This window comes from Equus przewalskii, chromosome 2 (genome assembly GCF_037783145.1).
Source record: "Equus przewalskii isolate Varuska chromosome 2, EquPr2, whole genome shotgun sequence".
Taxonomy (NCBI): Eukaryota; Metazoa; Chordata; class Mammalia; order Perissodactyla; family Equidae; genus Equus; species Equus przewalskii.
In genome coordinates this window covers 74,177,557-74,190,426 of record NC_091832.1, presented here as the reverse complement: position 1 = coordinate 74,190,426, position 12,870 = coordinate 74,177,557, and positions in this window count along the sequence as shown.

The window sequence follows — 12,870 nt, the reverse complement described above, 5'->3', positions numbered from 1 at the left end:
AAATGTGTAAATATAGAGGTATTCCTTATATTCATTTATTATCCATGTAACGTCCATTGGATCAGTAGTAATGTCTTCTTTCATTTTGACACTAGTAATTTGTATCTTCTCTCTTTTTTCCCAGTTAGCTTGACTACAAATTTTCATTTTATTAATCTTTTTAAAGTGCCAACATTTAGTTTCATTGATTTCTTCTATTTATTTTCCTGTTTACTATTTCATTGATTTCTGCTCTAATTTTTGTTACTTATTATTTTCTGTGCTTTTTGCATTTAATTTGGCTTTATTTCCCTAGTTTCGTAAGGCAGAAGCTTGCAATATGGATTTTAGATATTTCTTCTTTTCTGATATATATATTCAATTCTATAAATTTCCCTTTAAGTGCTGCTTTTGCTTCATCACAAAATTTTTGATGAGTTGCATTTTCATTTAGTTCAAAATGTTTTTAAATTTCTCTTGAGACTCCTTCTTTGATTAATGCATTATTTAGAACACATTAATTAGTGTTTTATTATCTTTAAATATTTTTTAGTTTTTCAGTTATCTTTCTGTTTTTTGATCTTTTGTTTAATTCCACTGTGGTCTGAGAGCATACTTCACATGATTTCAATTCTGTTAAATTTGTTAATGTCTGTCTTATGACTCAGAATCTGGTTTATCTTGATGAATGTTACATGGGAGCTTGGGAAGAATGTATATTCTGTGCTTGTTTGATGACATATTCTGTAAATCTCAAGATCTAGATTAACGGTGAGGTTCAGTTCAACTACATCCTTACCAATTTTCTGACTGCTTGATCTGTCAATTAATGATAGCGATGTAGCTAAATCTCCAACTATAATAGTGCATTTGTCTATTTTTTCATGCAGTTCTATCAGTTTTTTCCCTTCTCTTTTCTTCTCTTTACATTCTGGTTTGTGAATTTTCTATTGACAAACCTTTGAGATCACTGAATCTTTCCTAGGCTGTGTTCAGTCTTCTGATTAGCCCATCAAAGACATTCTTCCTTTCTTTTTCCAGTGCTTTTGATTGCTACCATTTTCTTCTGATTCTTTCACAGTATTTCCATCATTCTCCTTACATTATCCATTTGTTCTTGCATGTTGTCAACTTTTTCCATTAGAGCTCTTAACATAGTTAATCATAGTTATTTTAAATTTCCTATCTGATTATTACAAAATCTGTGTCATTTGTGAGTCTTGTTCTGATGCTTGCTTTTGTCTCTTCTAACTGTCTTTTTTTCTTGCCTTTAGTTTACCTTCTAATTTTTTGTAGAAAGCTGGCAATGAGGTATCTGGTAATAGGAACTGCAATAATCAGGCTTTTGGTGTGAGTTTATTTTTTTTTTTTAAAGATTTTATTTTTTTCCTTTTCTCCCCAAAGCCCCCCAGTACATAGTTGTATATTCTTCGCTGTGGGTCCTTCTAGTTGCGGCATGTGGGACGCTGCCCCAGCGTGGCTTGATGAGCAGTGCCATGTCCACGCCCAGGATTCGAACCAATGAAACACTGGGCCGCCTGCAGCGGAGTGCGCGAACTTAACTGCTGGGCCACGGGGCCAGCCCCTGGTGTGAGTTTATTTTATGAATCTGTGTAAGAACAGGCATGCATTTAATGTTGGCTGTAGCCGTAGGTGCCAGAAGCTTTAATTTCCTCCAGTCTTTTTGTGTTGTTTTTCTCCTCATTGTCTTTGTTTTTCCCTAAGAATGTTTTATTAAATAGAGTCTGTGTTTTGTAGCCCTCTCAATTGTAATCCACTGTTATTACACTGGAGCCCCATTCCCGTGGTGGTAAGGTGTTGGAGAAGCAAGCATTCTATAATCTTGCTATTAAATCTCAGTTTATTTTTTACTGGCCTTTGTTCCTGTGCTGTGACATTCAGAAGCATTTCTTAGTCTTTGTACTTTTTTCTCCCGTGTGTGCTACAGGAAGGCTAGACGGGACTGCACTTGTCTCATTGCCCTGCCCTCAGGTCAGATAGTCAAAGGACATAAAGTTTCAGTTATACAAGGTGAATAAATCCTAGAGATCAGCTGATCTAGAGGATTAACTGATCCTAGAGATTTTAGATCCCTCACCTCTAGTTCCTCTCAGGCAAGTTTGTGTTCCTCTCCTTTAAGACAATGGTGCTTTAATTTAACAATTTATTTGGAATTGTACATGCCAACTTAGATACGGTGTTCAGTTGTTCAGTCAAATACCAATCTAGATGTTCTGTGAAGGTCTTTTGGGTTTTTTTTAAAGATGTGATTAACATTTAAGTCAGCAGACTGAGTAAAGTATATTACCGTCCATAAGGTGAGTAGGCATCATCCAATAAGTGGAAGGTTTTAAAAGCAAGGACTGAGGTTTCCCAAAGAAAGGATTCTCCTCAAGACTACAACACAGAAAGCCTGCCTGAGTTTCCAGGCTGCTACCCTGAGGAATTTAGGCTCAAGACTGCAATGTCACTATTTACTGGAATTTCCAGGCTGGCTGCCCTACAAATTTCAGACTTGCCAGCCTCCACAATTGAGTGATCCATTTCCTTAAAATAAATCTCTCAATACATAGATAGACAGATAGATAGATAAAAATGTATCTATATCTATATATCCTTTTGGTTCTATTTCTCTGGAGAATCCTAACTAAAGCACTTTTATTCACAATATCTTGTAATTTCCTTGAGAACCCATGAACCCCAGGCTGCTGAAGCAGAATGCATGAACTTAACCACTGCGGCCACCAGGCCAAGCCCGATGTTGCTGATTTTAAAACATAAGGACACTATAAGACATTCAGATATGATGTACAATATAACTTTTGCTCATTTTATATTTTAAATTAACAACACTAGACATGAGAAGACATTAAGTTTTCACTATCTTTGGCTGAGATAGAAAAGCTGAAATCATGTGTTTTAACAACAAGCTGTGGTGTATTTATTTTGTAAGGGCCTAATGATCACCCTTTTCCAGACTTCCGCAGGTAGGATTCTGATTATGTTTTGGAGGAATCACCTTTCAACTGTTAAAAAGAAAACCACAGGCCCAAAATGACATCACTTGTGCTAAAGCCCATGATTCCAAACCTAGATTTAATGCCTAATCTAATTGGAGTTTCAACCTCTCCCAGAAATGTTATCTTAATCCAGCAGTACGGAATTTTCTGGTAAAGCACCAGTGAGGTAATCTGTCACATGGGCTCTCTCCGTACCCAACTAGTGCACCTTGTTATTTCAGGGTAAGTCCTTGACCTGGAAAATGTCAATCAGAGACAGTGAGGTTGAATTTTAGGACTTCTTCTTGAACTATTGCTAAAGCAAATTTTTGCATTGGAGGGGATGTGGTAGAAATGTGAACCCATCGATGTGGGGAGCCCACAAGTAAAGCATCAAGATAAAACTGACACCCAAATTTAGAGCCATGGGATAGATGTTAGGGATTTCATGTGAGCACTGAATAAAGCTGATCCAAAAGTATCCCTTTTACCTGGATTTTTGGAGGTGATACATTTTTCTTTTGTTTGAGTCAATTTGGTTTGTGTTTTATCAATAGAAAAAGTCCTAAATGATGAACAAAACTAGTTCAAATGCATGTAACCAAAGCAACCAAAAAGCATACTGAAAAATGCAGACATTGATGTAGAACAATTTCAGTTAAAAACAGAGGAATGACGGAATTTTTAAAATACCATTTTGCCACATTTAATGTAATGAATTGGGACAATAATCATCAATGATAATGAAATAGGTAAACAGTTTATAAGGAGCTTTATATTAAATTAATCAGGCTAAAAACTTGATCAATCTTAACACTACTTAAAGTAGGACAATCAGATATTTCATCTAACATGATCATAGGAAGTATATGTTTTTACCCCCCAAAATAAACCCGAATCTAAACAAGCTTCTATACATAACTATCCGGTTACTGAATCATGGGATGAATAAACAACACCACAGTTTAAATTCTATAGATAAAAGGACGCAGTTTCTTTAAATAATTGGAACGAGGGAGGGTACTTTCCATTAATGGCAGATTTCTTGTTCATTTATTGATTTGTTTACCGCAGTTCTGTAATTTTGTTTTATGTATTTTCAGATTGTGTTACCAATTTCATGCAAGTTAAAATTTTTATATCTGGTGAATTCTTTATTAAGTGGTGACTCTATAGATTTTAACTGATGCTAATATAGCTATCGGGATTTATCCATCGGTTAGTATTAACCTTGAGTACCTTCAGTTTCTTACTATCCTTTAGTAATTGACAATAACTGGCAGTACAATAGCTATAATGGTTTTCCATCGGTATTATCCTGTTGTTTGTTTGGCTTTCTTATATTCTATCTCCTTATAGTTTCAGTGTATCTTAATTAAAAGCATACAGCTGGATTTTTCTTTTTTTCTTGTTCTATCTTCCTGAAAATCATTCATTTGTCCTCAAGACTCTCTTTCCCAATAGCCACTTCTTCTACTTTATCACTCAGGATTTAGTCAAAAATTTGGAGAAGTGAAAGTCTGGAGGATATGTTAGAAAGTCAGATACACTGGTATGGGTAGAGTAGTTAAAGCTAAGAAAATTCTATGAAAAATTCTGTGATGCATATTTAAAACCAAGATAAACTATCTCCTAAGAAAGACTACATGCTAAATAGAAAAGCTAAATTATTCTTATAACTATAAAATAAATTGAATATTTAAGACGTCTTACAACAAAAGCACCTACCCCAGATAGTTGTGCCAATTAGTCCTATCAACATGCAAGGAACAGAAAAATCTCAAATTGATACAAATTCTGCCAAAGCATAAAAAAAGAAACATTATTCATCAGTTTCTTTTATGAACTATTAAACTATGTTATCAAAACTCCAAAAGGCATACAAAAATTATAGGATAATTTCAATTATCATCATAGATGTAAACATTGAAAAACTCAGATTAAATATGGAAATATACCCAAGAGTCATGACCAACTTAGGTTTAATTTCAAGAATGCAAGAGTATTTTAGCAAAGCAAAATATATTAATGTAGAGAAAAACCCCACAAAAAAACAAAATACATTAATATGGTTTATATCTTTAAAGGAGAAATACCAATAAAAAAAATCTAATAAAGTTCACTATAATATGGGGAAAAAGTGACTCCTACCTATCACAGTACATAAAGTTAATTGAAGATGGATTAAAAATGTAAATGTGAAACTCTAAGATTTTAGAATTTCTTAGAAAATATAGGAAAATATCCTTAAGATCTCAGAGCATCTAGGTATTTCTAAAACAAGACATAAAACAAGCAGAAGCAAATGGAAAATTTATAAAATAGATTACATTTAAAAATCATCAAAAGACAATAAAAAGTGAAAACAAAACCCCCATATTTACAGGAGATATTTGCTGTATCTGTAGACAAGAGTGTTGTTATATAGACTATGTAAAGAAATTGTACAAAGGAGTAAAAAAAGATAAATAACCCAAGTAGAAAAAATAAGCAAAAAGTAGGAAAAAAAGGAGAAAAATTACTTTTCTGTGAATTACTTTTACTTTTCACAGAAAAGTAATTCAGAGAAGAGGAAATATTTGTGACCAATAAATATATAAAAGGATACATACTAGTAATCCAGGAAAATCACAGTATTAACACAATGACCATTTTCACAGACTAGCCAACATGTAAAAGTATAAAAATAAAAATTTTTCCTAGTATAAGGAGAATGAGAACACTTATATACTGCTTCTGTGTATATAAATTGATATAAGAACTTGACATTCCAGCAAAATTAAATGAAATTGAAGTTACTTATGTCCTCTGACCTAGAAGCTCAATTCATACATAAATTCAGGTGTAGACATGTACTGGAATGCTAATTGAGGCATTGTTTTCAATAAAAAATACAACTTAAATATCTATCAATAAGATAATGGAAAAGTAAACCACAGTATTTTCTTGCAATGGAAATACACAGGTGACGAGAAATATGAAGTAATTAGTGCTGTATCTATCAACATGAATTAGTTTCACAAATATAATGCTGCTAGGTGCACAGTGGTAGGTAGACAATGTTCAACTGCTAAAGACGACTTACAGGGCCCCAAATGACAATGTTTACAAATCTGCAGTTTATTACAGGAAAAGATGCAATACCACAACAACATTAAATTAAGGGTTTATTTCATAACCCAAAGCTATTTCACAGCATGTGGTCTTGAGATGCCAGATTCTGGCTCCTATTTTCCTCCCTCAAAAAGAGAAAATAAATACATATATTTCTATATATTTCCCTTGGATCAGAAATCATCAAGGTGTACACAAAATACCTTAGAACCAAGAAGTGAAAAATGGAATCTTAGTCAGGATTTCTTAAACTGTGGCTGGTCATACAAGGATGTTCTTGCTATACAGCCAGTTTAACAGTAAAGCCTTCTGGTTTATCATCATCAGTCTCAATGTTATCAATAAACAATGATGACAAGCTGGTAGCAAACCACTCTGAAACTCCTTGTACCTACGATTACTAAGAAACACTATCAATCATTATGTTCCATGACTTTATCAGAGTTAGTGACCTGTAGGAACTTTAGCAAAATAATTCAGATTAATTCTAGGATTGCAGAAATTAACCTTCATAGCACACTAGTAAGGGAAAAGTTAAGAGAGAGATGTGCAGTATACTATCATTCACCTAAAGTTTGAAATCCTACTAAACAATGCACATAAATGATAGAATAGTAGAGGTATGCTTCTTAAGTTCTTTCAACAGATGTTGTTAAAATATAAAATAAAAAGCTTAACATATGCTGTTAAAATATAGGAAATACATGGATATTATAATCACTAATTATAGCATAATGATAACTTTGCATAGAGGGAAAGGTATATGAGCAGAGAGTTCGATAAACAGACCTTAAACTGTATCAATATTCTATTTCTTAAGCTGTGTGATGTGATGAGTACATGTCTACTCACCATATTGGTCTTTCTAATTCTTGTCTCAAATGTTTCAAAACATTTGAAAAATAACTATGGAATAGAAAAGTCATAGAATGAAAGAACTGGTAGTAAACAGTGAATCAATTTAAGTATAGAGTAAAGAATGAACAGCTTTGGGAATTATAGTATAACAAAAAAACACCTTCGATATTTACATAGGGGTGTCATGAGAGTGACAATGATTGATATAAGGAAACCCAAACAAAAGATGAACAAGTAGTTTTAACTAGAGTTTAGCGTCTAAGAAATTAAGAATTTATATTGTGTGTATAAAAATGATTAGGCACAATAGGACTTACAGAACCATTGAACCAAGTAGAGGTGTCGCAGTCAGGGCCATCATCGTGCTTCCTATTCAAGTATGCACAAATGTCGATGATGCCACCACTGGGGTGAGAACTGAGCCCTTCTTGAAGTTCCTTCATAAACCCTGACTGTTCTGTGATACACCCAGCAATTGGGGCTCTGTGTTGGTAGGCTGGCTTAAAGCAATCTGCTATAAACTATAGTGCATCTGTGTCACAATGTAAACACTTCCTACTCTGGATATATACATATCAATGCCTTTCATAAGTCTTATAGCTGGTATCAGTCAGTCCCTTAGCTGACTGCTCTACCTTATATCCATGACCATGAATATCAGTGGACTCTAAGATCTGCCTGGCAACCACCCTACATTTCCCTTCAGTCTCCCACTCTCCTAGAAGACTGTTCCATTTCTTCTCACGTCTCCTCAATCTCCCTATACATCCTCCTTGTTCCTCACTCTCACCTCATGGGTTAGTGTCTTATTTTACTCAGAATATTGAAAAAAATCCGAAAAAGAATTCTACATGCATCCACTCTCACTTCTCCCTGATGCCTTCACTCATTTTTCACTTCTCACACTGTAATCACTTGTCTGTACTCCTTCTTTCTATGGTCTAATCTTCAAGTTGGGTGTTTGATCCCATCCTCTCTCATCTACTTAATGACAGAACTATATTAATTTTTTTGTCTTCTAGGTTGTCAAATATTCCTCTCTGCTTTCTCATTCTCATCAGGAAAAGAAAAAGAAATTCTATTATTTCTTCCATCATCATAAACCCTATTGACCTCACTTCTCTCATTAGATAAATCCCTATCTATGTTTCTCTTATAGAAAACATTTGGAAAGAATTGCTCATACTTGATATTCCCTTTGATTCTCCTCCCTTTATCTTGTAAACTTTGTGCAATCAGTTCTTTTTACCTACATCTGAGCAAACACCATCCAGTGAATGTTATGACTGATCTCCATAGCACGGGGAACAATAGATGCCACTCTCTTTCTTAGAACACTTTTCTTCCCTCAAATTCCAGTTACCACACGATCTTAGTTTCCTCCTTCTCACTGGTAACTTTTCCTCATCATTCTCATTTGCTAGTTCCTCTCTTTCTCCTTAGCTATTCACGTTGGAGTAATCCTGGGCGCCATCTTTGAATGTGCATGTTAGATTACAACTCTCTGTCGCACACACTTCTCATTCCCCATCCTTCTTTATTCTTCTCTATAACATGTTTTGCAATCTGACAAACTGTATGCTACCTGCTTAATTCTTATTATTTCCCTCTACTGTATTATAAGCTCCAGGAGAAAGGTAATTTTTCTCTCTTTTGTTTACTCTATTTCTAGCACCTAGAAGAGTACCTGGAAGAAAGCTCAATAAACTTCTGTTGAATAAGTGAGCATTTAAGGTACCTCTCCTCCTGACACTACTCCTTCAAATTTTCTCAAGGCAGTGGTCATTAGATAGAAGTTAAGGGGCTGGGACAAGCACAGAAGCATGTTAAAATGCAAGACTCCTAAGTCTTAAAGACTCTGTATGGATAAAACAATTGGCTAGAGTTACGCTTAAATAGATTGAACTCTCTCTCCACTAACTTACACACAAATAATTGAGAGAATTATGTTGCCAAATAAGATCTAGTGATCAGTGACTTTTACTTTTCAACTGATGATCCTATCTTTTGGCTCTTAAGCTTATACCAAAAAAGTGAATTGTAAATGCTTTGCATGTCTGAGGAGGAGAATCTCTCTCAATACCCAAGTAAGATATAGTCATGTAGGAAAATGGATAAGGAATCTACTCTCCATAGGGCAAAGGAAAAGGAGGATCTTTCTAAATTGTACAAGTGCTAAACAAGTACTCAATCCACTCATGGGATAGGATATCCTTACTATTTCTATCCAGAGGGCATAGTATTTCAAATCTTAAATTTTAGTAATCTTTTTTCTTGCCCATTGCTGCATAATAGATAAGTTGAAAGAACATTACTTTTCTTTTGCTTATAGTTCATCGGATCATATAGAATCACTGAATAAGAGAGTAGAAACAAGTCAAAATATATTGTTAACCAATAAATGTAAATGAATTAAAATTTCTAGTTAAAATATTATCAGAACAGATAATTTTCTAAATGTCCAACTCTTTGTTGTTTACCAAAGACATATGTATAATTAAACAGAAGAGAATGAGAAGTAAAGAGATGCAAAGGGCGTAATAGACAAATGCTAGCCAAAATAACTGATAGTTATTTTGATAGTCCTATCGAACATAAAAAGACGGTAGGACAAAAATAAAGTTTAAGGATAGAAATTTTAGTATATAGTGATTGAAAGATAATTTCATCTGGGATTGAAAAGAAGTTTATGTTGTCTCTGCTTTCTCCCAAAAGTCTGAAATTTTGGAAACAAGATTTTAGACACAGGAAATAATTAATAGTGTAATGTTAGATGATTTAGTGAAACAGAATTACTTCAAATATCATCCAAAACGACTACCTTCTGGACCAAGAAAATGTTGTCAATTGAGTATGAACATTATTTCAGGAATATTTTTCTAGTTAAGGGTCAGTCAACAAAACAGAAACTGTTATAGGCATTTAAAGCAGAAAAGAATTAATACAGAGAATGTGGTGCCCACAAAAGCTTTGGAAATGCTGGACGAGTAAAAGAAAAAGCACTACAGTTTTCATATTAACTGCTACAGCTGTGGGCCAGAGATGAAGTGCTTGCTGTGGTTTGCCATGGTCAGAATGCCACAGTAACCTGCTGCTGACTCCATCTGTAGAGCAGAAGTGGGTGACTGTCAGGCAGAGGCTGCTAAAAAAAACTCCACATCTGTCAAAGTCAGCATTGTCTGTTAACTGCCTTTCAAATCTCTTTCATGTGTATATCACTGACGGATTGCGAATTGCATCCAGAATGCTAAAGGTGAGAAAGTCTGTAAAACATAATTCTAGGACATTCAGCGCCCACAGGAAAATACAGAGAAGGATGTCAATGCCAACAAAAAAAAATTAAGAAAAATTAACAACAAGCTTCCAGCCTCATTGCTCTCAGTTTATGCAGTAATATTCACATTTTACTTTAAAGTATCCTTTTCCTGATGTTGCTTTTCAATTAGTTTTTTTCTTTCTTTGTTTCTCCTCTTTTGCCGTTCTTTCTTCCTTCCTTCTTTCTTTAGTTCTTTCATTCATTCGTTCTTTATCTACCGTATTTGAGAACACTAAAATATGCTTTTAATTAGATAGCATAACAAAAACAGCTGCAAGGGCACTCCAACAAATGAAAATCTGTAACACAACACTCAAGTCAATGTAATTATAGAGTAACACGAGAGCACAAGAGAAAGGAGGAAATATTTTAAAAAGACTGTGAACGTTAATAAAAATTAATTTTCTGAAATCCTCAACATGAAGTGTCTGAATGCTTTAAAAAGAATAATTAATGGAGCGGCCTGGTGGTGCAGTGGTTAAGTTTGTGAGCTCCGCTTCCATGGCCTAGGGTTCGCAGCTTCCGATCCCAGGCATGGACCTAGCACTGCTCATCTAGTCACGCTATGGCAACATCCCACATAAAATAGAGCAAGATTGGCACAGATTTTAGCTCAGTGACAATCTGCCTCAAGCAAGGAGGAAGATTGGCAACAGATGTTAGCTCAGGGCCAATCCTCCTTACAGAAAAAAAAAGAATAATTAATTACATCTAATAATATCTATTTGAAATGGAAAATATTGTCTATCCACTGTGTGGCAAACTGAAAATTTAGGTAACTTACACAAGGTTATATTCCATAGAAGTGAAAAGTGCAAGAATTAGATCTCGATAATATGATCCTTTGTTTGCTTATATTAAACATTAATTAAACCCCAAGATATTTCTCTAATAAAAATATAATCCTCATATAAAACAAATAACTAGTATAACTTTAATATTTACCTAAATAAGTAGAATATTAGAATATTAAATAATTTATTAATTTAGAAAACACTAAGAAACCAAGGGAGAATTTGGAAATACTATTATTGGCACTTTTCTTTCAGCAGCTAGGCTGATCTCATTTTGAATTGCCTATTTTTAGAATTCATTTACATTATTATAGAATTATACTGCAAAATTTTTCATTAATATCACAAGTACATAGTCCTCTTTCTTTTTTCTTTTATTTGTTTTAATATAAAAGCAATTCATCTACATATTAGAATGTTCAAACAGAAATTTATAGAATGAAAAGAAAATTCCAACCACTTTTCTACTTGCCAAGTACTCAACATTTCCTTATGTTTGCTTCCAGAAAAGGCTATCAATTTTATATACACAAATGAGACAATATAGTACATATTTTAATACTTTTTAACTTTTTAAAATAAAATATAGCCTTCCAATGTCACTCCATATAGCTCTCCATATACCACTTTCTTTTTACAGTCATGTCTCTTAATGACTAGGATACGTTCTGAGAAATGTGTCATTGGCAATTTCATCATTGTACAAACATCATAGAGTGTGCTTACACAAAGCTGGATGTTACAGCCTACAACACACGTAGGCTATATGGTACAATTTTGTAAGACCACCATGGTATATTTGGTTTGTTCTTGATCAAAATGTTTTTATATGGCCCATGACTATATTCTTGTGTTGAATAATTTTATTGAAGTATGAAATCATTAACAAAAAATATGTTTAAGGTGCCCAATGAATTAACAGTTTAAATCTTTTCATTTATTCCAAAGTTTTTTTCATAGTGTTTGTATTAATTTACCACCTTCAGTGTACTGTATCAGAATTCAGTTATTCCACATCCTCACTGACAATTAGTATTTTCAGTGTTTTTACTTTTAAGCAGTTCTAGAGGGTCTCTAAAAGTATATCGCTTGTAATTTTCATTTGTATCTCCTGAGTGACCACAAGTTTGAACATCTTTTCATGTTTGCAGCCAGGTGGACACTCTATTGTGAAATTCTTTCCCAAGTCTTTATTGGGTTTGCTTTTTCATATTATTTTATAGAATATATGGATATTATAGATAAGAATCCTTTGTTGCAATGAGTAGCAATTATATTGTCATAGTCTATGGTTTGTCTGTTTATGTTTACATGTATCTTTTGATGAATAGAAATTGTTAACATTAGCATAGTTTAACTTATTATCTTTTCCTTTATGGTAAGTGCTTTCTGGACAGCAAACTCATGAAGATATTATTCTGAGTAATATTCTAGTAATTTTATTATTTTATCTTTACCTTTATATCTACAATGTGAGTTATAATTTGGAATTACAATCCATAATTGTGAACAGTGTGAATTAGGGGCCAACTTTGTTGTTTTTCTGGACTGATATCAAATTGGATTTATACTGTTAAAGATCTTTCTTTCTTTTTCAAAATGTTATTTTGTTTCATCTTTGTCACTTCCTGGATAACTGATCATTTCAAATTGTGTTTTTTAAATGTTGTGTCCCAGTTTTTAAACTTTTCTCTGCACAAGGGATGTCTAAAACAGATATAGTAATGTACTGTGTGAATATATCATAACTTATTTTTTGCATCCTTACTGATGGAGTAAGTGTCTATTTTTTTTACTGTTTTGTTTTTAT